General features: G+C 45.5%; 1 protein-coding gene across 9 annotated transcripts in view; it reads right to left on the bottom strand.

Moving 5' to 3' along the window:
- RAB27A (RAB27A, member RAS oncogene family) overlaps nucleotides 1-23911 on the bottom strand; it is a 189653-nt gene that overhangs the window by 109544 nt on the left and 56198 nt on the right. Inside the window, exon 1 of one of the 9 annotated variants that reach the window (XM_029575046.1) lies at nucleotides 20283-20380. The exons of 7 other annotated variants lie outside the window; for them this stretch is intronic. The gene's annotated coding sequence lies outside the window, so the exon portion shown is untranslated. Of the gene's footprint in view, nucleotides 1-6641; nucleotides 6760-20282; nucleotides 20381-23911 lie in introns of those variants that run through there. One more of the 9 variants, XM_029575047.1, reaches the window with a different exon arrangement.

Below are 23911 nucleotides of genomic sequence, written 5' to 3'. Positions count from 1 at the left end.
CATGTCTGGGAGACCCAGTGTCTTCATAGTCTGGGACACGAGGGTTGTTAATTCATCCTTGTGGATGAATCGGAGCATGGTCCGGTATGGCTCCATCCCTGGGGGGGATTTCCCCTTCTTCCAGGGAGTCTGTTTCCTCCTCTGAGGTGTCTGCATCCCCATCAGGGAGGTTCCTGTGTAGGACAGGCATGTCTCGAGGAACTCGGGAGGTGCCGGGAAGAGCTGGAGTTTCCGGTAGGCTTTGAGCCTGGTGAGCAGGAGGGGCTGATGTGCCTGGACAAAGTTTTGCAGCCCTTTAAAAAATTCCACCCAGGAGAAGGTTCCTGGGTCCATGTTCATCCCAGGAGGGGTAGTATTGGTGGCTCCGGAGGAGCTTTCCTTTGGGGGCGCAGAATTGGATATGCTTCGGTCCGGGATGCCATCATCAGTGGTTCCGGATCCCTCTCCTGACTATAGGGGAATCTTGATTTGGTTCTTCACGCGATTCTCCTTGGCTCTGCTCACACTGTTGGCACAAGAAGGATTCCAATTCGGGCTGCACAGCTCTTAAGTGGCAATGCCATTAAGAGCTGCGGTGCCATTATTAGTCTGGGTGCGCAGATACGCATGTGGATGCCTTAGCTATGCGCTGGAGATGTGCTGCGCGAACTTTGTGCGCACGGTGGTGCGCTCAGTTGTGCATGCGGCCTAGTTGTGCGCGTCGCTGGGCATACAAACTAGAGATGTGCACCGCTGTGCGCTCAACCCGTGGTTAAGCGTATAAGCTTACAGGTGCGCTCAAGTTAGGCGCTTCGGGCCTCCAGCCAACGCCACTCGTACTTTCAGTCGAAGGGGTAAAATGGCGCCGACGAGCCCAATGGTAAGATGGCTGCTCAACCCAATTTTGAACCTCGTTGGAGGAAGGACTATACAGCTATTCGAGCCTTGGAGACTTGAAGTAAAGGTTTCTACCTTACCTGGTCTCGGCGCTTACCGGTCACGTGCCGGGCGGTCTCCAACTGCAGGGGGGGAGAGAGGGAAGGACCTTCACCGCCGCGCTCAAATTTGCACCCGCTACCTCTCAGCCATTCTGGGGGCTAGGTCAACCCCTGGAATCAGCCAGCGAACCGAGGCTCGCCTCTGAAGGATATTGAATCACCTCAGGAAAATCTCAACTGGGGGAGGGACCCTTAGGTTTCACCGCAGAAGAAGCAGGGCTCTCTTCTTAGAGGTAAATTTTCTTTCTTCTTTTTGTAATAGATACACTATTCTGTATTGGGATAGTGTTCCAATCTGCAATGGATACGGAGAAATACTGAAGAGCTGAGCATGCTGCACGGGTATACGTAGGCTGACCTCAGCTTTGAAATCTGACTCCGTCTCCATCTGCTATCAGGACAGCACAATACCCATTGGTCCTGAATCCATCTGGCTACATACTAGGAAAACGTAGGATTGTTAATATTTAAATTAGTTATGGTATAGCAGGTTTGCTGTAGGTTCTAAGTACATTTTGGTTCTTTTGTAGCATTTTGAATTATCACTCAGTGTTCCTGGTAGTGGAGGGAGTTTGTGTTGCTGTTATTAAGATGATACCAGAATGTGATTTTTTTTCCTGTGGTGAATGGTAAGGGGAAATGCCCTAGTTCAGCTCTGCATCTTTTATTGGGACAGTTTCTGTGAACACGAGTACTGTATAACTTGAGATGCACTCTCATATAGAAACATTTTTTTTATTAATGCTATTGAATGATTTTAGTGGTAGTTTTACTACATGGTTGAAACTGGCCAGGGGTGTCTGTTACACAGAAGATCCTTTGGTCTAGAAATGCCACTGACATGCATGACCAGCACCTTGCGTTAATGGTACAAAATGTTTGTAGTGGTGCCTCCTTCATGAGCAGGGGATTTCCTGCCTCCATACGAGATGTCCAGTTACGTGTTTTTATAAGATCGTTACCAAGTAGGGAAGGGAAGCTGTTGATTGTGATCGAGTTAATTATCACCATTTCGGTGACAGTTTATGGGCCTGTGCGCCCCTGACCTTTTAGGTACCCAGCAGCACCCTCTGACTAGAGAGCATCCCTCCTAAAAGTTTCTCAGAATCCCTCCTCCCTGATCCCTCTCAACTGAGAAAAGAGAAGAACTAAATAACCTCAGATTAAAAATGGAACCAAATCAGGAATGCTGAAATAAGGAGGACCCAGAAAGTGAGAGGAAAGAGAAGAAAGGAAGAGGCTGCGCATTCAGCCCTGAGGAACCCCGGCGGGACACAGCCACGGATGGACAGTCCAGAACTGAAACAGGGCCCCAGAATGCAGAGGAGTTAAGAAGGAAGATCAAACTAGAACAGAACCAAACCACAACGCCGAATGGAAAGCTCATGATTATGAACGTTTAGCTAGGTAGTTCCAGCCGAGTGATGGGAACAGAAAACAGACTGGAAAGGTTCAGACACAAAACTGGTAAAGACAAATAAAGAATTTTGGCTGAACACAGAATTTTCTAGATAAATGTATCTCTTAACAGCCTTCTTCATATAAGTATACATATACCTTTCTTCTATTTCCTCCCCCCCAGATGGCGAGCCTGAACAGCACAAGGAACCTGGCTGGCCTGACAGCTGGAAAGGCACCTCCTTCGAGAGACATCCGCTGTGCTAAGGCAGAAGCAGCAGCTGCCACCTTTCCTCCCCGAGACTGCGCGCACCGTCTCCGCAGCACGTCTAGCGCACGTATGCACGTGATATGTGCCTGAAATACCAACTAGGACGACAAAGTACTTTAAAATGCACAATTCAGCAAGTGTTGCAAAGATTTCTTATGCGGGTCAACCCGGTGGCTCCAGTGGCAAGCGCTGTGCACTGTTCTAAACAGGTCCGCCACACCCCTGACATACCAGGAAAAAGTACAACTAAATGCTCTCCGAATCTCTGGAGACTCAATTAGCTCTTATTAAAGAACATGTCTATGTATGTAGGACTGCCAATGTACAAGCCTACGGAAAAATGCCAACAGGCTAATAATTAGAATTTAGATCCATTTATTAATTCAGTCTTATGCATGTAAAATGTCAGCCTTAATACAATGGAAAATGTTCAGTCCAATCATCATACATCAAATGCAGCACTTCAAGTACTTTGCTCGTTATTGAGCATCAGTCCACTTGCCTGTAGCCCAGCTCCGACAAGGAGTCGTGTTCTGTAGAATACTGCATCGGGGGCTTTTGGGGTAAGTGAACCATCACCTGTGGGCCAATATCCAGATGCTGCAGTATTCTATGAAACATGGTTAAATGGATCTAAATTCAAATTACTCTATTGGCGTTTTTTCCACAGGCTTGGATACGACCAGTCCTGCATACAAATAGACATCCTTTAATAAGAGTTAATTATGTTTCCAGGAATCAACAGAGCATCAAATGCTGTGCACTGCCCAATGGAAGGGAGGTCCCTGATTTGATTGTCTCGTCCTGTCTTGTTTCCCTTGTGCGGAAGCAGTGTTCCCAGCCCCTGCTGGGGAGGGAGTCCTGGTCATTGCTTAAGGGTGACATCTAGTGGCCAGTTTCAGGGCCTGTGATCGCAGGGTTCCAGAGGATGCCCTGATGTAGGGCCCCCCCTCTCCCAGTGGAGGACTGTCAAAGTGATGATCAGACTAGGCATGGGGGGGGGGGGAAGATATCCTAAACAGGAAAAAATATCCCCAGGTAGCTGCAAAATAAAAGTTCATTGTGCCAGATCTCAGCTCTGCTTCCAATTGTACTTACAGCTCAAAGGAGGAGGAGGAAACTGCTGGGTCAGAAAAAATAAAAAGGGCACAGGAAGAGTAAAAGACAAATGAAAACTCTCAGTGAGCCCCAGCTCTATCCTCCCTGCACAAATATTTAAAAAGTGCTCTCCACCCTTCACACAGAATTCTCGTAATACAGGAACCAGAACATCCTAGGATTTTCCTCTTCATACTTTCAGCAAGATCAATAAGAGGTTTCCTTCCCTCAAGATTTTTTTTTTTTAACACATTGGCATGTGACTGGTTTCTGTCACCCCACCCTGTGCAACAGAAAGCAGTAAATCCAGCCGCCGGGACTCAGTGCAGTGCCTCGACCTCTCCCCACCAATCCGGCACCTTCCTACTCAGCTCATAACAAAAGACCACGGGGATTCCAGAGAACAGAAAGTTACCAGAAAGCAGAGAAGCAAGGCCGTGCAAGTACTGTGGGCAGTTCTGGTCGCCCCCATCTCAAAGAGACAGTGGACATAGAAAAGTAGAGAGGAAGACGACAAAAATGATAGAAGGGGATGGAAAAGCTGCCTTGTGGAGAAAGGCTAAACAGATTAGGGCTTGGGAAAGAGAGGACGGAGGAGATCCCATGGAGATTTATACAATCATGAGTGGGGTGGAACAGGTAAATAGGAAACAGTTATTTACCCTTTCAAATGACGCTTAGACTTGTGGACATACCATGAAACTAGCAAAGGCAGATTTATCCCAAGTCGCAGGACATATTTTTTCACTCGGCGCTCAGCCAGGCTATGGAATCCGTGGCCAGAGGAAAAGTCCCTAAAACAGTATTAGCCAGGAAGAGTTGGGAAAGCCAGCTCATATCCCTGGGAGCGAGAAACAAGAAATAAACGATTATGGACCTGCTGGGCCCTTGCGACCCAGACTGACCACAGTCAGACAGGATGCTGGGCTAAACGGACTTTGGTCTGACCCGGCATGGCACTTAAGTTTGTGCTGCATATTACATGCGTAGGAAACTCCTGGGGGAATTCTGCACAGAATTTGGAGACGTGCGGCGAGCGGAGCCAATTCCACTTGCGGCCGAGGCACAGGGAATACGAAAGAGGCCCAAGAGACACACTTGCAGCTGATGACTTAGACAGGCCCCGAGTGTGTGCACACGTGTGCTGAATGTCGGGAGGGTATGTGTGCAGACTGACAGTGCACAGGAGGGAGCGTGTGCACATGCCATTTGGAGTCCATGTGCCTGAGCGACTGTATGTTTGAGGGAGCTTTTAGGAGGGTGCGTGCTTGTGCATGAGAGAGGGGTGTGTGTGAGAGAGGAAGTCTATGTGCAGGGATATGCGAGTGTGCAAAAGATGGAGCCTGGGTGCGCGCGTCAGAGTGGACAGAGCGAGCCTGTGCACTGGGCTGTATGAGAGAAGGGTTGAGCCTATAGAGGAAGGGGAGGGATAGTGGAGGGTGGAACAGTTACAGCCCGAGAGGGCAGAGTGAAAGTGCACTTCTAGGGGAATTCTGCTGAATATGTTTTAAACTCTGCATCTTTGAGAAATAAACTCTTCTGTATTATATTTTAAGTTACTCAAAGACTGATGAATATTGTGTTATTTTGACCAATATAAAGTATGCAGAATTTTAAATTTTTGTGCCCAGAATTCCCCCAGGGGAAATGTGCTAAGCATTTGCCTATTTTGTGGCCGTACGTAGTAAGTAAATATTTTATATTTGTAATCTACAGTACAGGCCAGCCTTCACTAAACAGAGTAGCGAGCCTTAATAGCAAAAGAGACAGAGGTATAGAACACATAGGCTCAAAATGCACATGGTGTGCGTCTCTGCCAACAGCCTGGTTATTCTTGTTAAAGTACATCTTACTCATGTAACCTTCTGCACGGCCCATGCCGGTCAGCAGATCTGCACTGCTCCTTCATTTCACTCACCCGTTTAAAGCTGGCCAGCCCCTCCCAGCTGACTCCCTGCCTCACATTAAGGGTGGGGTGCATACTTACTCTTCTTAAGTTCTGGGGCAGGTCTCAGAACACCCACTCTTCTCCTCTTCAAGCCACGAATCTGGGATTGACAGGACACAGACAGCTCCCTAAGAAGAATCTCATTCACCAAAGCAAGCTGAGGTTTACAGTAAGAAGTCTGCTGGTCACTGGCCATCATTTAATCTGACATATGTTTCACTGTCAAAAGGCCACTTAATTATTCCGTTTCTTTCAAACAACTGTCAAAAAGTCTACATCACTTCCATGGCATAATCTATGCAATCATTTTAAATCAAGATTATCCTATGTTTTAATTACAATTTTGTCTGTTTTAGCCCAATGTACAGGGGACTGGGAAGGTGCTGCTACAAGCAAGATGAGACAGCTTAATCTGTTAGAAAGGACTGGATATGACAGAACGAGACCGCGGGAAGAACCTTCACTCTGAGAGCAGGAGAGGTCTTTAGTAGATACACAGAAGGATCAGGATCCTTGCTGGGTCCCCTTCATATTGCAAAAATACCCCATAGCAAGCAGACACTCAACACCAGCACGGTTACATGAAAAGGAAACAGTCTGAGCGATCTGCTTGTTATTTCTAGGGACTGGCAGAATGAACAGGAGCACAAGGACAGCAACACACCGACAACCTGCAGTATTCTGCAGCCTTGCATGCACAATTTGCTAAAGACCAGCCAGTCCAAAGCTCAAGACACATCAGCCTTCAGTAGCAAGAGACACCGATCAGACACATATTGGTGAAGGAGACATCAATCCTCTCATTATACATTACAGCTATACGCTTAACTCTTCATTAGGCTTCTGAAAGGAGGTCATTCTTTTTTAGCAGATTGGGATTTGTTTCTGTGTTTGTTTAAACTTATTTTAGATAGAGCATTTATTTTAAAAAAATGATTAAGCAACTCACCTCCGCTATGGTACAAGTAGGGAGTCAACAATCTGCCGCAGTGCTCTAATCTAAGGTGGCTCTTTCCAGCCAGAACGCTTGGCAGGCTCCACCTGGTTAGCACACAGCCCAGCGAGCAGCCTATGTGTCACCTGCCTGCGTTTGCACCGCCTCTCTGTCTGGATACAGAGAAAGGTGTGCCTCAGGTTGACAGCTTAAAAAAAAAAAAAAAAAAACTAGCAGGGACCGATAGGAGGGGAAGGCAGGGACACTGCTGGGCCAAGGCCACGCCTCACAGCAGCCTCCCCAACTTAAAAAAATAACCCATGCTATAGTTATATAATCAGACTGATACAGTACAGTGCGCTCCGACGATTCGCACTGTTAACCTGCCATTGGACGCGCGTTTTCCCTTACCCCTTATTCAGTAAGGGGCGGAAAACGCGCGTCCAATCCGCGGCACCTAATAGCGCCCTCAACATGCAAATGCATGTTGATGGCCCTATTAGGTATGCCCGCACGATACAGAAAGTAAAATGTGCCGCCAAGCTGCACATTTTACTTTAAGAAATTAGCGCCTACCCAAAGGTAGATTACAGAATAATCTCAAAACTTAAGAAAAATCTAAAAACATGGCTCTTTAAAAAAGCCTTCACTAAAGAGTGTGGAGGGTAGAGAATGAAAGTACAGGGTAATGCAGATGAGAATGAATTTACTCAATCCTACATTTAAGAAGTAATATTTCAAAGCGATAGTAACTCAATAATACACCTGGACATGACCAACATTACTCAAATAATGATTTTATTTATGAAATTGTAACCGAACCTTTTTGGCACCTGTTAGAATGTAATATATCCTACATTTACTTACCTTAGTCTATGTGCCTATTTATAAACCGTTGCGATGGTATATAACTTAGTGATGGTATAGAAAAGTTTTTAAATAAATAAATAAATAGTTTCTGCCGGCACCCTCTGACTTAATATCATGGCGATATTAAGTCGGAGGTCCCGAAGAGTAAAAAAGTAAGAGAAAAAATTTTTTTAAATGGCCGGCAGCTGTCGGGCCGAAAACTGGACGCTCAATTTTGCCGGCGTCCGGTTTCCGAGCCCGTGGCTGTCAGCGGGCTCGGAAATTAAGTTGACTTATATAATAACCACTGCTATTACTAGCAACAGTAACATGGAATAGACTTAGTTTTTGGGTACTAGCCAGGTTCTTATGGCCTGGATTGGCCACTGTTGGAAACAGGATGCTGGGCTTGATGGACCCTTGGTCTGACCCAGTATGGCATCTTCTTATGTTCTTAAGAACAGTACTCCCGTCAGCAGCTGTCTCACTGTAACACACAGCTTCAGACAGGCAAGGTCTCATCATCATGGCATTTGCTGCCTTTCGTCAGCCTACTTCCCAGACTTTCATTTACAGGCATTCCTCTTAGACTATTCTATTTTTACAGAAATAATTAAAACAAAAATAGTGTTTTGTAAGTCACAGTTCAACTTCAGAGAGAAAAAAAATGAGACAGTATTTTTCTATGATTTTCTCTTTAGTGCCCACCAAGATCTCTTCCCTTCCTGGTAATTCTCACATGGTCCTCAGAGAAATACAGTGGGGTGGGGGGTCAGAAGTCAGCCAGAACAACAGTTTTCTTGGTGGGGGTTCCCAGCAGTTACCTTTTCGTTCACAGGTTGCCTCCTCAAGGAGTTGCTTAATGGTGTTATATTTCCATGATGGGTCTCCAGCGTTTTAAAATTCCATTAAATAATTTTCAAAATACCCTACCCATAGACAGAAAGGGCTGACTTAAAGCCACATGGCAATCTCACTGGCTAGATTTTAGCTGACCAGGGTGAAGTGTGCCGCTGCAACCTAGCTAGTTGGGTGGGAGCTGAAAGCTGGCCCGAATCTGGCTGGCTGGATTTAGGTGTCTGCTGCAGAAATAAGCACGGGCAGGAAAGTCCTCTCTCTGACCTAAAATGCCTCCAGAACCTGCCCACTTCTAGAGTGGCTGAATCTACCTAATACCCCACAGGACAGGGCCTGAAAACTGGCCACAGAGTACTAACGCAAGCCCTGGATCTCTCTAAAATGATTTCTGAATGTGTTAATAATGAAGTCACAATTACAGTACATTCATTCATGCTGGGTTTCCCTCCCGTACTAAAGACACAAGGCCCTATATGTCAGCCATGGTGCATATGGTCTCTGGAAAGAATACGCTTGACATTTAAACCAAAAAAGAGTGTGCAGAAAAGCTTCTAACCTTGAAAATGTCACTCGATATCCAAGGCAGGTGATAAAACAGATCTTGGGCACGGAGGCTAGCTGGGTGCCCCGTGGCTGCTGCCAGGTTAGTAGGAATGGAGCCAGCCAGGAGGGGCCTGCCTCTCTTTCTAAGCTGTTTCAATGGAGGAAGAGGAGAGCCACTGCTCACTGAGCAGCCTAAAGCAGCACCTGCTTCCTGAGCAGTGGCCACCATGCTGGCTCCTCATTTCCAGACTAGATCTGGTAGAAGAAGGGAGATGCTTTCCCCTAACACACCCTTACGCCTTCACCTAATCAAAACCAAGCGATTTTACTTTTTCACTTCTGATGTTTTGTTCATGGATTCATTTGTCATGAAAGCTAGTTCCGGCAGATTTTTTTTTAACCATGCTGGAGAGATCAAGCAGTCTCATACAGCTCATTTGAATTTCATTAAACCGTGAAGAACTGCAGCAGGCTCTCCAACCTTTTTTTTTTTTTTTTTTAAATCAGAAGAAACAATCCCCATATTAAAGTAGCAGAAAATTCCACAGATCTGGACACACAAGAACACAACAACCTGGACAGAGATAACACACACGCACACACAACACACAAACTGTTTCCTCGCATGGGCTGCAGGCTGACGTGGCTCCCTTCTCAGCTAGAGAAGGCGGGGTATCCTTCAGGCAAATCAAACTTGTGCACCTGAAAGCTGAGAGAGATCCTCAGGGCAGCAGGTGGGGGTGTGGCTAAGGGCAAGGAAGGGAGATGGCCACACCAAGGAGGTCAAACTTGTGCAGTTGACAGCTGGGGGATACTCTGAAGAATTAAGCAAGCAGGGACAACAGAGTGGACTGGCCGCTCCTTATCTGCCATTATCTACTCTTATTTCAGTCTCTGCTTGCAGGCTGCAGAAAACACCTCTGAAGGTCTCAAGCAACCCGCAGGTGCGGCAGTCCTGCTGTATACTTTCCTTGTACTAAAAACTCCGAACTTCACATCTGCACCAAAAATACAAGACTAACTATAAAGTCATTACAAAACCTGCACAGTATAGTCTGCCACGCAGAGAGCACAATCCACGGAGAGCCAAACACTTAAGCACTTGCCTAAATAACAGCGAAGTGACAGGTAATTAATTCATAGAACAAGCCATCATGTGATTCGTCAATGACTCTGGCACATTGCAGCAACTGCTCAGGAAGATCCCTGCACAGATGGCTGTTATCGAAACCAACTTAAAACCCTCCAACCTGCCTGTTATACCGTCAGCCCTCTCTATAGCAATCAGGATGGAAGGCAGTGAATTGGCTGCGATAAAGAGGACAAGCACTGATATAACAATTACCATACAAGCAATATTTGAGGCTGTGACTTCAATCTGTTATAGACAGGGCTCATTATAGTCGCTCCTTGTGACCTTGGGCAAGTCACTTTACCCTCCACTGCCTCAGGTACAAACTTAGATTGTAAGCCCTCTGGGGATAGGGAAATACCTACAGTACCTGAATGTAATCCACTTTGAAGCACTGAAAAAAGTGAGAAAAGCGGAATATAAATCGAAATAAATAAAATAAATAAGGAGCCGTGCTGCCTCGCAACCTTTTATCAGGCCGATACAGTACAGTGCGCTCCGGCAGAGCGCACTGTTAATCTGCGTTTGGATGCGCGTTTGCGCGCTAGCTTTACCCCTTATTCAGTAAGGGGTAATAGCGCGTTCAAAACGCGCGTCCAACCCCCCCGAAACTAATAGCGCCCACAACATGCAAATGCATGTTGATGGCCCTATTAGCCAAAGCCGCACATTTTACTTTCAAAAATTAGCGCCTACCCAAAAGGTAGGTGTTAATTTCTGCAGACACCGGGAAAGTGCACAGAAAAGCACTTCTGCCATGCTACTCACTTGAAATTGTTGGTTAGTGTTCGTTACACAAGACAAGAAAAATCTTAGGCACCAAGTTGCCCAGGCACCTCAGATTTGGCATCCAAATGTTTTCTGTGCACTCTCCAACTTAATATCATGGCGATATTAAGTCGGAGGTCCCAAAAGTTAAAAATAATTTTTTAAAAAATCAGCCCGCGGCCGGTTTCCGAATCCGTGGCTGGCAGCGGGTTTGAGAACCGATGCCGGCAAAATTGAGTGTCGCCCGTCAAACTCACTGACAGCCGCTGCTCCTGTCAAAAAAGAGGCGCTAGGGACACACTAGTGTCCCTAGCGCCTCTTTTTACTGTGGGCCCTAATTTGAATAATTTTTTTTTCTGAATCGCATGCACAGGAGAGTGGCCTGAGCGCTTGCCCGTTCTCCCGCGATTTTTACTGTATCGGCCTGTATGTTAGGGAGAGGAAGCTCCTGACTCACTCTTCCTGCCTTTTTGACAACAGATCCCTGATAGCTGTTGAGAAGTTTAATGTCTTTCCTACCCACATTTATCACAGCTGACTCTCCACCCCACATAAATAAATACTTTCCCCCTGCAAATGAAATAGTTTCCCTGAGGTTCTGTCAAGCTGTGCATGCCAGTGCCAGAATATCACCTGCACATGCAAAGTTAATTACCCAGGGGGTGGAAACTCTCTCTAAAAACTTAGGTCAACCAACATTTTTAGGTGCTAAAATAAAAAGTATAGCTATTTAAAAATGTTAAAAGTGTTGTGCTTTTTTTCCTGCTTTGTCTGTCAAGGATTGTTTTTTTTTTTGCTCATTTTGCTTTTTGTTTCAACTTTCTGCCCCCCCCCCTGCCTTTCTCCACCCCTCCCCCCCCCCCTTCATGTCTATCTCATCAGTGGCCAGTCCCAGGCAGCTGCTCGCCCCATCCATCCATCTTCAGTAGCCGTGCTCCTTTCTTGCCCGACAGCGGCAGTCACTCCAGCGGGGGCTGCTGGAAGCCGCTTTCGCCGCTGGCTGCCCCCGGGAGGCAGGGGAGCCGCAGTGCGCGCCTCGGGAGGAGGGGAGAGAGGACTGTTCAAAGAAAATTCACATGCAGTAAGTTTACTTTTATTACACTTTATTTACTTTTGTTTTAATGACATGTCGAGCCGATTTTCGCCCTGCGCCTTGCTTCGGGAGGGGGGGGGGGGGGATTTTGACCGGAGCCTGCCTATTGCTGTCACACCACACTAATGCCAGGGTAAGGGTCCCGGGGAGGTGAGGGGGTCGTTTGCCCATGAAATTTCGTCTCTCTGACCTGACGCTCCACACTAATGCAGGGGTAAGGGTAGGCGATAAGTTAGCAGGTTAAACGCGCGGCAAAACTACAGGTTAAAAAGGAGATAATCGAGGCGCACATTACTGTATGGGAGGGAATAGCTAATCGGAGCGTTTACATCTCATATACATGCTGCAGGCGGAAAGGGTTACCCGTTGATTTAAAGAAGTGGTAAGGATGAGTTAAAAGGGATAGTGAATCACGGGTTGGACTTACGCGGCCAAATTGTGAGTTAGAAGCGGGTTAGAAGCAGGGTAACCGCGGCCGCGCTTTACTATAATCGGCCTGTTAGTTAGCTTACTCCAATAAAAAACTTTTTCTCCTTTTCGCCCTAATTGACTTTATGTATTTATAGTGCAGTTCCACCCACCCACTTGCTTTCAAAAAACCTTCCTTGAGTCCACTTTTCAGCTGTCCGTGCTGTATGCTTGTTTAACACATATCCATGTGACAACGATGAGGATCCACCCCCAATTTATATCCTCACTTAAATGATGGGAGGTGAAGACAGACTGTACAGGAGGAGCTTTCAGTACCAGCATCGCCTCTAATTAAAGGAGGAGAACTAAGCACAGGGAGCTCAATGGTTCTGGGGGGTTTTTTTGGGTTTTTTTTTAACCAGAGAACAGAGTTACTGAAAAATGTTTTATTAAGAACTTCAGCTTTAATGCTGAGCAGCAGATGGGGAGATGTGAAAGGTTAAGTGAATCTCCCCTCAACACAGAAGCGTGGGCTGCATTCAGCCCCCACAACTGCCTCACATGGGCTGGGATAGGAGTTGTGATTTATTTATTTTTTTGATCAGTCTCCAGGTTTGTTTGTTTCTTACTTTACATGTCCCAGATAGAAATGAGAACAATGAACTTGTAAGGAGGAACAAATACAGCATGCAATCACAGGAAAAACTAATCCTTCTACATCTCAAACAAACATTCTGCTAATCACTCCGCACATGCTGAGAAATGACTTTAATTCCTTTCTAGTTCTTTGGCATCTGCTGGGAAGGCCTTGCACACTTACTAATTGCCCTGATGAACCTCTCCAGGGTGAAACTTCTTTTTCTTAAAACTATATATTTATTGAAACTGGCAGATCAACCAAAGAACACCATCATCACAAAAATGGCAGGTAGAGCAATAGTACTAAACAGAAGTGCACTACAATAGACTCAATACTACAAACAGAATGCAATAGTAAACAGTGCAGTAAAATGTCAAATCAATGTCTTGAAACAAATTCCCAGTACTGCCCCCTATTATTTCTTAGCTCACGTCAATTTCTCAGAGAAATTGACAAACGCACCTGCTTCTTCCAGTCTGCAATCACAGCGTTTGTCTTCCAGAACGTGGCTACTGTGAATTTAGCTGCCAAGAGCAAACTGCACACATAATTTATGTAAATATGCATCTAAAGTTCCAAATCCAACCCAGCCCACACACACCCACACAAGATGGGCATAAGATGTGCCTGCTCCTCAAGAATGTCCTCAATTTTAGCCTCCACTAGTGACCAAAATCTACGGACTACAAGGCAAAACCACCAAGAAATGACATAAGAGCCTCCCTCCCCTCAGCCTCACCAGCAGAGTTCTGAAGGAGGAGAAAGTTGTGTATAGAAAAGCAGATATCTATATGCCCTACCTAACAAGTAAGAGAGTTACTCCCTCCTACAACTACATAAGGAGGCAGTGTGTGTAATCTTCCAAACGTTTTTCCAGCCACTCTCCTGCAAGTTCAACCCCAAGTCTGCATTCCACTGATTAATCAAAACAGTCAGGGGGTTCTACCCTGCAAGGTTTGGATGACAGCTTTGTACAATGAGGAAACAATTTTAGCCCCTTCCATCAGCCAGCATCAACACTGCTTCCACTCCATATCCATTTGAAAATATCATAAGATATTTTATTTGAAAGTAAAGTAATGAAAGAAAAATGAAAATCCATTCATAGGCAGGCAAAAGGTTTATAAAGTGCAAGCCTAAAAATGCCATCAGTATCAGCAACAGGAAAATAAATTAAAAAAAAGAACAAAAACTGGGAAGGAAGCACATTCAACGCATCAGGTAAATTAAGACTTGGTTTATAAAACCAGCCTAATTGTTGCGAAAGATGAACAAAGGATCAGGGGGCAAAATGGTGCTATTCAGGGCACGGGATTTCAAAAAATGCATGCCCCATTAAAGGCAGCCACTGGGACATTCATGATAAGCAATTAACAGAAGCAGCACTCAGGGATGGTTAAGGGTCCATCACAACAAGCATCTCAGGAAGAGGATGGAGGCCCAGCTTGGGGTAGCATGAAATAACTGAGGATGAGCTATTTGGGGCAACATTCCTAATCAGCTACTTTGAGGCATTTAGAGTTCGTGCCCTAAACTGGGTTTTAAGACCCATGGGCTGGCACTGGCAGGAGATGTGCATTTGGGGAAGATTAGTTAGGAAATGTGGCTGTGATGATCCAAGAGAGGATTCAAAAAGGATTCTAAGTAATACCATGACAGTGATGGGACAAAGCATTATGTCCAGTTCAGGAGGTAGAGAAGCAGAAACAGAGCACTGGGGGAAGGGTCCATTCTTTAAACACAAGGGTGGGACAGCACCTTCACGGTTCTAGGCAAGCTGCCTTTACATAATGAGCAGGGACCCCAAGAGTTACAGGATGCACTTTTAGGCTTGGGGGTCGCATCACTGGACAAGGAACTGGGTATTGTATGGAGCACGGGCAGATGCAACACATTGGATGCTGGAAATAAGAGATGCAAAAGCTCAGTGAGGGGTGGGCAATACTGGCAAGGAATATATGTTTTCTCTTGTGTTACTTATCTTATTGTGGCAGAGAAAAGGACAGCTTGTGAACAGAGGCCAAAAAAAAAAATTGTGGTGGTGGATTGCAAAGAAAAGAGCATTGATGGCATCAGCTGGCAAAGGATTGGGCAGACCTCGCGGACCAGCTGATTCCTAGGCATCTGCAGGACGCCAAGGCACACCCTAAGCCTGACACTATCATCATGCATTGGGGGGGGGGGGAGGGGTAATGATTTGGTGTCAAAAAAAAGCAATCAACTTGATAACAATCAAAAGAAGCAAAGCTATGAATGGAGCACAATGACAGGATTAAATGACCGTCTGGGTCCCATATCATCCTAGATTAGTATGGTAAGGGGCCAAGAGCAAAAAAGAACAGAAAAAGAAGAGGGGGAAAAACAAGCAAGCAATCATGTGAGGGAGCTGGGTGGGGCAGAAATCCAGCATGCAAAACACAACCCAATGTGTTAGGTGGATCCCATCCCTTCTAAATAAACTAACAGACATAGCTTTGGACATCTCAGATTCAGATTTTCAGGTTGCACCTGAAGCTTACATAAAATCCTAGATAGGAGTGGTGGTTAGTGGTCCCACCTGTGGCAGCAGCTCACCAGCACAAAAGGAAAACGAGAAATTGGGGGTGCTCGGAGGTGCCATTAGTTAGCTTCTGGTGGGTCCATTTCAAGCAGCCCACAAGTAGGTAAATACAATATAAACAAGAATAAGTAACTCAGGCCGGGATCCGGCTGGCCTGGGGATATGGTGAAATAAAATATTACATGGTAGGGCCAGCATAGCCAGACTACCTCAGGCCCAAACATCTTGATGAGAGGGGCAATGGGGTTGATACAAATAAGTAAATAATAAATACATGATGAAAAGTCTCCTCAGTGGCGAATCCTGCATTAGCACAGGTGTTGGTGCTTTTGGATAGGTGAGACTTTATTTAAAGCTGTGATCTATATATTCCACTGTTTTTGATTCTGTCACAATTAGAGATAATGCGTTAGGCTATGTTGGATTGAAACAGATGTCCCAGTATTTATTGGGAAGTGGAGAAGACGAGTGGTGCGGCGTGCCAGTGTTAAGCCTCACTGAACTGATCCAAAAAACCCTTTGCATGTTGACCAGAGATTTAAGAATCTTATGCTTGTTAATCACAACTTTCAGGTGAGCGGGATACAACAGGGCATAAGAAAACGCTTTATCCTCCACAGCCTTCTTAACTGCTGAATAACCTGCAGGAAGACAGAAAAACCCTGAAAGAACATCATTCTCTGGGATTTATATGAGACTTGAGCTTTGTCTAGGATCCTCACTTTATCTCGGTAGCTGTGCAGCTGCATAATAACCGTGCAAGGCCACTCACTGAGGCCTAAGGGCGGCACACGGTGTGCTTTGGACCGGTCCGGGACACATCTCCTGCACTACAGCCGTCGGCTGCCAGCAATCAACATGGCGCCGACGGCCCTTTCCCTTACTGTGCCACTCGGGGACACCAATGGCGGCAGTAGCCCATGTGACATAGTAAGGGTGAGGGGCCCGTCGGCACCATTTTCAGACTGGCAGCCGGCGGCCCTTTGCCCTTACTATGTCATAGGACCTAACACTGCCATTGCTCCACCACACTGACATAGTAAGGGCAAAGGGCCGTCGGAACCCGTTTCAGTGCTCGCAGCCGACGGACCAATGCCAATACATCGCTCCCGGACTGCTCCTGAACACCCGCTCCACCGACTGACATTTTTATCAGGTCTCGGGGGGTCTGGAGGGTGGGGGGTGGTAATGAATTTATTGCAAACATCTTGGGGAGGCGGTTCACACACAAATACATACACTAAACTTGCACGATCTCAGGAACGCACCAAAATAGCCCTCCCCAGACCACAAAACAAATTTGGGAGTGCAAAATTGGTTAGGCACTCCCCTATTTGGCTACATAACGCACACAGACGCCCAGGGACAGACCACATGTAGCACCAACAATTTTAATTTCCCAGGTCTTTGGGGGGGCCTTGCACAGTTATTATGCAGCTGCACAGCTACCGAGATAAAGTGAGGATCCTAGACAAAGCTCAAGTCTCATATAAATCCCAGAGAATGATGTTCTTTCAGGGTTTTTCTGTCTTCCTGCAGGTTATTCAGCAGTTAAGAAGGCTCTGGAGGATAAAGCGTTTTCTTATGCCCTGTTGTATCCCGCTCACCTGAAAGTTGTGATTAACAAGCATAAGATCCTTAAATCTCTGGTCAACATGCAATTTTAATTTCCCAGGGCCCCCAAGACCTGGGAAATTAAAATTGTTGGTGCTACATGTGGTCTGTCCCTGGGTGTCTGTGAACGTTATGTAGCCAAATAGGGAAGTGCCTAACCAATTTTACACTCCCAAATTTGTTTTGTGGTCTGGGGAGGGCTATTTTGGTGCGTTCCCGAGATTGTGCAAGTTTAGTGTATGTAATTTGTGTGTTAACTTCCCCCCTTCCCCCAAAAAACAACCCTATGAGAAACGTTCTCTTAAACTAACCACCCCACACTCTCCTGCCCCCCTCCCCCAGCCCTGCGAAAAACAGTAACCCACCCCCCTGCCCCCCCCAGAGTTGCCGAATGAATGAAACCTGCCCCCCCCTTGTGACCCCTCCCCAAGATGTTCGCAATAAATTCATTACCACCCCCCCACCCTCCAGACCCCCCCGAGACCTGATAAAAATGTCAGTCGGTGGAGCGGGCGTTCAGGAGCGGTCCGGGAGTGATGTATTGGCGTTGGTCCGTCGGCTGCGAGCACTGAAACGGGTTCCAATGGCCCTTTGCCCTTACTATGTCAGTGGGGTGGAGCAATGGCAGCGGTAGGTCCTCTAACATAGTAAGAGCAAAGGTCCGCCGGCTGCCAGTCTGAAAATGGCGCCGACGGGCCCTCGCCCTTACTATGTCACATGGGCAGGAGGGTGGGGGGTTGTTTGATTTAAAGGGTTGGGATTGGGTTTGTTTTTTTTGGGTTGGGGGGTTCCCACAGAAATAGAAGGACAAAGGTTTTCTGATCTGAAGGGTAGGCAGTAGGCCGGGGGAGGTGACAGTGAGGGGAGGGAGAATGAGGGGAGAGGTGAGTGTCAGGGGAGGGAGAATGAGGGGAGAGGTGAGTGTCAGGGGAGAGAGTTGGAATGGGGACATGGGAGGGAAGGGGAGGGAAGGGGGGGGTGAGTGACCAAGGGGGAGGAGGATGAGTGACTGAGGTAAATGAGCAAGGGGAAGGGAGGGAAAAGAACCTGACACTGCAACGCGTGGCCGGGTACCGCTAGTATTACATAAAATGAATAAAACAAATGCAAAAAGTTACAAATGCAATGAAATTTATATAGCACTTTCCTGATTTAAAACAAATCGCTCAAAGTGATGTACACTCATAATTACCCTAAACAACATTAAAATCATAAAACAAAGTAATCCAGTATTACAGAAAGATTACAAATTGTGCTCTTTCCAGAGTTCAGATCCTATCGATGATCAACCAGGTCTTTAATTTCTTATGGAATTTCATTACATCTTGTTCCTCTCTGATCACCAGGGGCAAATCATTCCATAATTTTGTAACTATTACATATTAAAAACCACATTAAGAAATTATGCCTTGGCTTGTTTCCTAAATATTTTATCATCAATACACCACAGGTCCTTAGGTAATGCACTCCTCAGCGTAGGTGCCACATAAGAAAAAGCTCTGACCCGTGCAGACTGCAATTTATAACAGCATAAAGGAAGAATCTTTAGAAGACAATCATCCTGTGACCTCAAAACTCTGCCAGGAACATATTTAGTTAATCTGCCAAGAGTACACGATTTCTCAGTGTGCAATGAATCTTAAACTGAGATCTTTCGACGTTAGGGAGATTATGTAATGTCATAAGCTCAGGAGTTATATGATCCATATGACCAATACTAGCATGCTGCAATAATTGTAAAGCTCATAAGGGGATCGAAATACTTTTGCAGAAATCAGGCTGCCCAAACCATAGATACTGCAGCATAGAAAACAGAAGCTTTTTTTTCCCCCCTGGATAATGGTTCAGGGCCAGGGACAGTAACAGTTTCTGGATCTTCAGATAAAAGATGCTCCACTACACATGAAAATATCAGCAGTCTCTCTCTGCTTCCCCCCCCCCCCCCCCTCGACATCCCCATAATTTCTCATGTGACAGCAATCTGGAACAAGACTCACAATCCAAATACCAACTGGATCACACATCCTAACACACAGATCAGCTCTGTCAGTGGCATCCCCAAGGAATGCAGAGAGTTCAGCACTCTTCATGTATTGCTTTTCTCCAAATAATAATAAAAAGCAGCAATATCCATACCCGAGCTGGCAGGTCGTAAGAAGGAACGGTCCAACAGGAAGAGCACAGCTCTTTCGGACCATTCCTTGAACAGGAAATGCTGGGTTGGAAGGCGGTCTGAAATGTATCTATGAGCCCCAGCAGCAGACTGATTTACTCTTTCCCACAGCAAACTATTCTTTTAATGAGGAACGGCAGTAATTCCATATCAGTGAGAAGATGGGAGCCCTGTAATATATTACCAAGAAGGTAAAAGCTACTGATGGCTATCTTTGAATATGTGCGGTCTACAGTCAGTACAATTCATCCAAATAATCTGCACTATCAGGAAAGGAGTATCAGTGTACTCTGAAGTTAATTTTAAAAATACAGAAGTGGAACACTAAATTATTCTTAGCACCAACATGAACTGATTTCAGCAAAAAAAAAGATTTTGCATCCAATTTAAACAAGTGGGGGAAGTGTCCACATCTTGCATATCACAACTTAGGGTTTTTTGCCAGCACTCTCTCGGAAGCTTTTCCTGTGCACAGATCTGGCGGGTCTGTTAGAACCGCGGTGACACACTCGCCTACAAACGTTTAGGTCTATCCATGTACATGGAGCACCCTCCGATCTAGGCGTATGAACACACATGCTCGTGTAACCTTGTAATATATGTTTGACACTGGTTTCTTGTAGTTTATTACTTCAGGGTTAACCAGACTATACAAGGTTAAGGCTGTACAGACCTGCAGTTCAACTGATAGCCCAGCACCAATAATGAAGTTAAACACTGCATTAACATATAACAGCATTAAACTTTACTGAATAAGTAGCAGACAATCATTCTGCTCAATCTGCAAACACATGCAAACTGTAGTAGCTTAGACATGAAATGCTGCTCAAAGGTTTCAACTGGTGACAATTCAGCAGATATCTCCATCCAATCTTTACACAGTCTTTGCATAACCATTTGTACCATTATACAGGCAAAATAATAATGAAACTCCATTACAAGGCTCCTAAATAATCAAAGCTAACCACAATACAATTCATATCAATGCACATATGAATGGATTGTCTTTCTTTACCTTAATTAAAACAAACAATTTTGTTTTAGCTTCAGGGCCGAGCAGAGAACTTCCCCGTCTTGCTCAGGAAGTAATGATCTCTTTGCACATGCCCAAACTGACTCCAGCTCTGCTGTGAATTTTCAGCCCTTAAAGGCACAACACCCAATTGGCAGTTCTTCAGTGTCATTTTACTAAAGTGGGTTACACTCGTCACTGATGAAATGCACCAACATAGAAAGAATAAACTCACCTTCAGTCAAAGGCAGAAATCTATAAAGGCGTTTTTTGTCGTCCCCCCCAAAAAATATACAAAGAGAAGGAGGCTGCAAATGCTGATGCACTTAGAAAATCTTCAGTGATGGATCCATCTGAGGGAGGTTCACCTTCATGCAATGCTCCTAATAAAAAGGGGGGGGGGGGGGGGAAGGATAAGAGAAAAATTCTCCAGACCTATGCCACTTCGTATTACTAGGCTGCAGCTGCTTATCCTAAGAAGCTTTGCCCGCCTGCAGCAAACAGAACGAGACATAAAAGCCGCCCTCTTACTGCCAGAGCAGAGAGAGAGATAGAGTCCACCAAATTCCTCTCAGTTGTTTGTCATGTGGGCTTGCTGACTGATCAAGTGATATTATTTTCCTTCCAAAGCTTAGCAGGCCAATTAATTATCTCCTTCCTTTTCTTGCTTTCAAACAGCCATTTTGACTGAAAGTAGCGCTACATAAATCCCCCTCCCGAGTCCTTCATTTTGGAGAACATTTAAATGTTTATTAGAATTACTTTAAAATATCATAATAGAAAAATCAAATAGAAATAATGAAATATTAAAAAAAAAAGAAAAAGCAGCCGATGTAATCCAAAGTGTAAAGAGTGGAGGGGAGATCAATATGGAAAAAAGTTCAGGCAAACACAATAAAGTAACCCAAAGTTCCTTCCACATAGGCGCCAGCCAAATTAGACATTGCCTACCATTAAACCTGCCCTTGGCCAGAAGATGTTCAACAAGGCTCTTCTGGAACTATCCCACCAGATCCGTTTCAGTAATACAAACATTTTCTCCTGGTATTTGATAATAAACTAACGTCGCAATTAAAAAAAAAAAATTATTACACAAACTCCTTAACAAATAGCCAGAGGGTACAACAAAAGATTCTTTTCTTATAGCTGGGGGTTGCTGGAGACAGATGTGGAAAAAACATGACATTTTCTGACCATGAAATAGGGATTTGCTATATCTAGTTTCTAAATCTGATCCTCGTCAGAGTCCAACAAAAAGAGAAAATCAGGGTAGATCTGTTTGATGCTTCCTCCCATGAAGGCGTGACAGATAATCAGTGAGGGTCAAGAGCTGACACTGCGCAAGCATCCCCAAGCCACAACACCCATGCTCTGACAGGCCCCAGGCGCTGCTGTTCTCCAGAGACCAGGAGAACCTTAACACACTTCTCGCTCGTGCATCACCAAGCTCCTTCCATAAATAATTGCCAGATGCATAAAAACCTAGGCACACCATTAATATCCAAGCCTATTCATACGGTGCTCTAAACCAGCATGCCTTATGACAAACAGGTACAATGAATCCTTTCCCTAGAAAGCTCACAATCTGGGCCAAAGAAAGATGCAGAGATTTGGCCAAGAACACAGCAAGTGTCCATGGCAGAGGCAGGATTTTAACTCTGGTTTTCTGGTCCATTATGATAACCACTAGTCTGGCACCCTAGAAGGGCTTAATCTGCAGACAAGAAGGAAGTGGAACTGTGCAGCAGCAGGGGAGGAAGGAAAGGGGAAAAGGCACCACGTGTGACCTGTCCATGGGGATGGGGCCAGGACTGGCTGTGAATTCTCTCTCTCCCAAACACATAAGCAGAACGCATTCTTCCTCCAGGCCCAAGCAGTACTCGAGGCCCGGTTCTCCTTTGCCCACCAGAACTGGATTTCCACCATCAGCTCTGCTCCACTTCTTCAGATAATGGGAAAAAAGTGGCAGAGCACCATTCTAGGTTATTCCATTAGAAATTAAGCCCTGGGTAACAGACACAAGCAGGCACTGAAAGTTTGAAACTTGCGAGCAGTAATAGTGTAGCAGCCTGGGTTGAAGTTTTGACAATTGGCACTGTGACTGGCAAATTCACACTTGTGCTAATTCCACTCCTTTTTGCCTCTGTTCTTTGAGCTGCAGGATCACACCCCTCCAGAACAACAGTAGGGGAAGGGCTGAACTAGGGAGCATAGGGGCTGTTCTTTGCTCCTTCTGCTCCAGGCTCACCTTCCTATTCCCTGCAGGCTGCCAGGAGGGGCTGGAGTGGAGCGCCCCGGGCGCTCTTGAAGGCTGAAAAGTAGGGGCAGATCTCCCCCCACAACGTAAGCCTGCGCTCTAGCGTTTCCATAGGCAAACTGAAAACCATGCAGCAGTCATACCTGCGCACCAGACCTCCAATGCAGCAACAAAAAAACAAAACTGCAATTCACAAGATGAGAACAAGCAACCCCTAAAACATCAAATCCTAGTCCCATCCCCCTACAGGACTCTGCAACTCATCAACTCAACAGATTAAGTTCATTGGGCCTCTCTGCCTGCCTGGTTTCATAGACACAAGTAGTTTTGAACAAACTGGTGAGCCTGTGCAGCACAAGGATTAGGACTGGGAAAAAAAAATTGTCAGCATTTCACCCCAAAACAAACATGTTTATGTTACATGAAAGCTGGGCTTTCCATCTAGAGCCATTCATTTTTCCATTTTTCTTCACAAAAACTAAGTTGGTGTTGCATTTCTTGGTTCTGGCCCACCACAACATCAGAGCTAGAGGACGCCGCAAGAATCTGGTTTTGAATAAGGAAGTCCCAACATAACTTGGCCTACGAGTGAAGTTCATTTCTGTTACGGTATGCACAAAAAAAACCCTTCTGAAGACGACACTACCCCCAAGAGGGTTATTGCTGTTAGAAACTGCCATTTGAAATAAAACATTTATTCACGTTTCGCTGTATCACCAAATGTTGCCCAGTCTTTAACAGTGTGCACGCTGGGCTGAACCTCACCCCACCTCTCCAATCAACAGTTTCTCAGGAACCACCAAAACAAGCTTTCACTGCCCAAAATACAATAAAACTTTTTCAAAAGTAGGGCTATGCATGGAAAAAAAAAATGAAGACAAACAGGCCAAGCGTTGCGAAAGAAACCAATGCACGTCTTACAATGTAACTATTCATAGGACCGCAGGAGGCACTGGCCCAGACAGCAAAGTCTCACTTGCAGGAAGCCAGATCCCTCACGACATGTTTTCAACAGAATTATCTTGCAAACTTATTGTGGGAAATAGTCTTCATTATATAAATCAACATATTAAGAATGCTGTCTAAAATGCTGATCCATTGAACACAAGTGATTCTCACAATAAAGGGGAAGACCGGACCAGTGAAAGCACACAGAAAGGGCTGACTTCCAGTTCCTCCCATCCTTCTCCCTTAACTCAAACCATTCTTGGGAGATTTCTGGAACTTAAGCGGCTGCTGCTTTTCCACCACACAGAGTACCTTGAAGAAAGCACCATTCAAGTGTCTGGCTGCCTGCTGTAACAAGCCACACCCACTGCCCAGGCCCACACATGGTTCTCCGAAGTGGCCATCTTAAGGCATACAGTATTTTAAA

This window comes from Rhinatrema bivittatum, chromosome 13 (assembly GCF_901001135.1).
Source record: "Rhinatrema bivittatum chromosome 13, aRhiBiv1.1, whole genome shotgun sequence".
Classification (NCBI taxonomy): domain Eukaryota; kingdom Metazoa; phylum Chordata; class Amphibia; order Gymnophiona; family Rhinatrematidae; genus Rhinatrema; species Rhinatrema bivittatum.
Note: the sequence above shows the minus strand (reverse complement) of the source record. Positions and strands in the feature narration are given on the sequence as shown.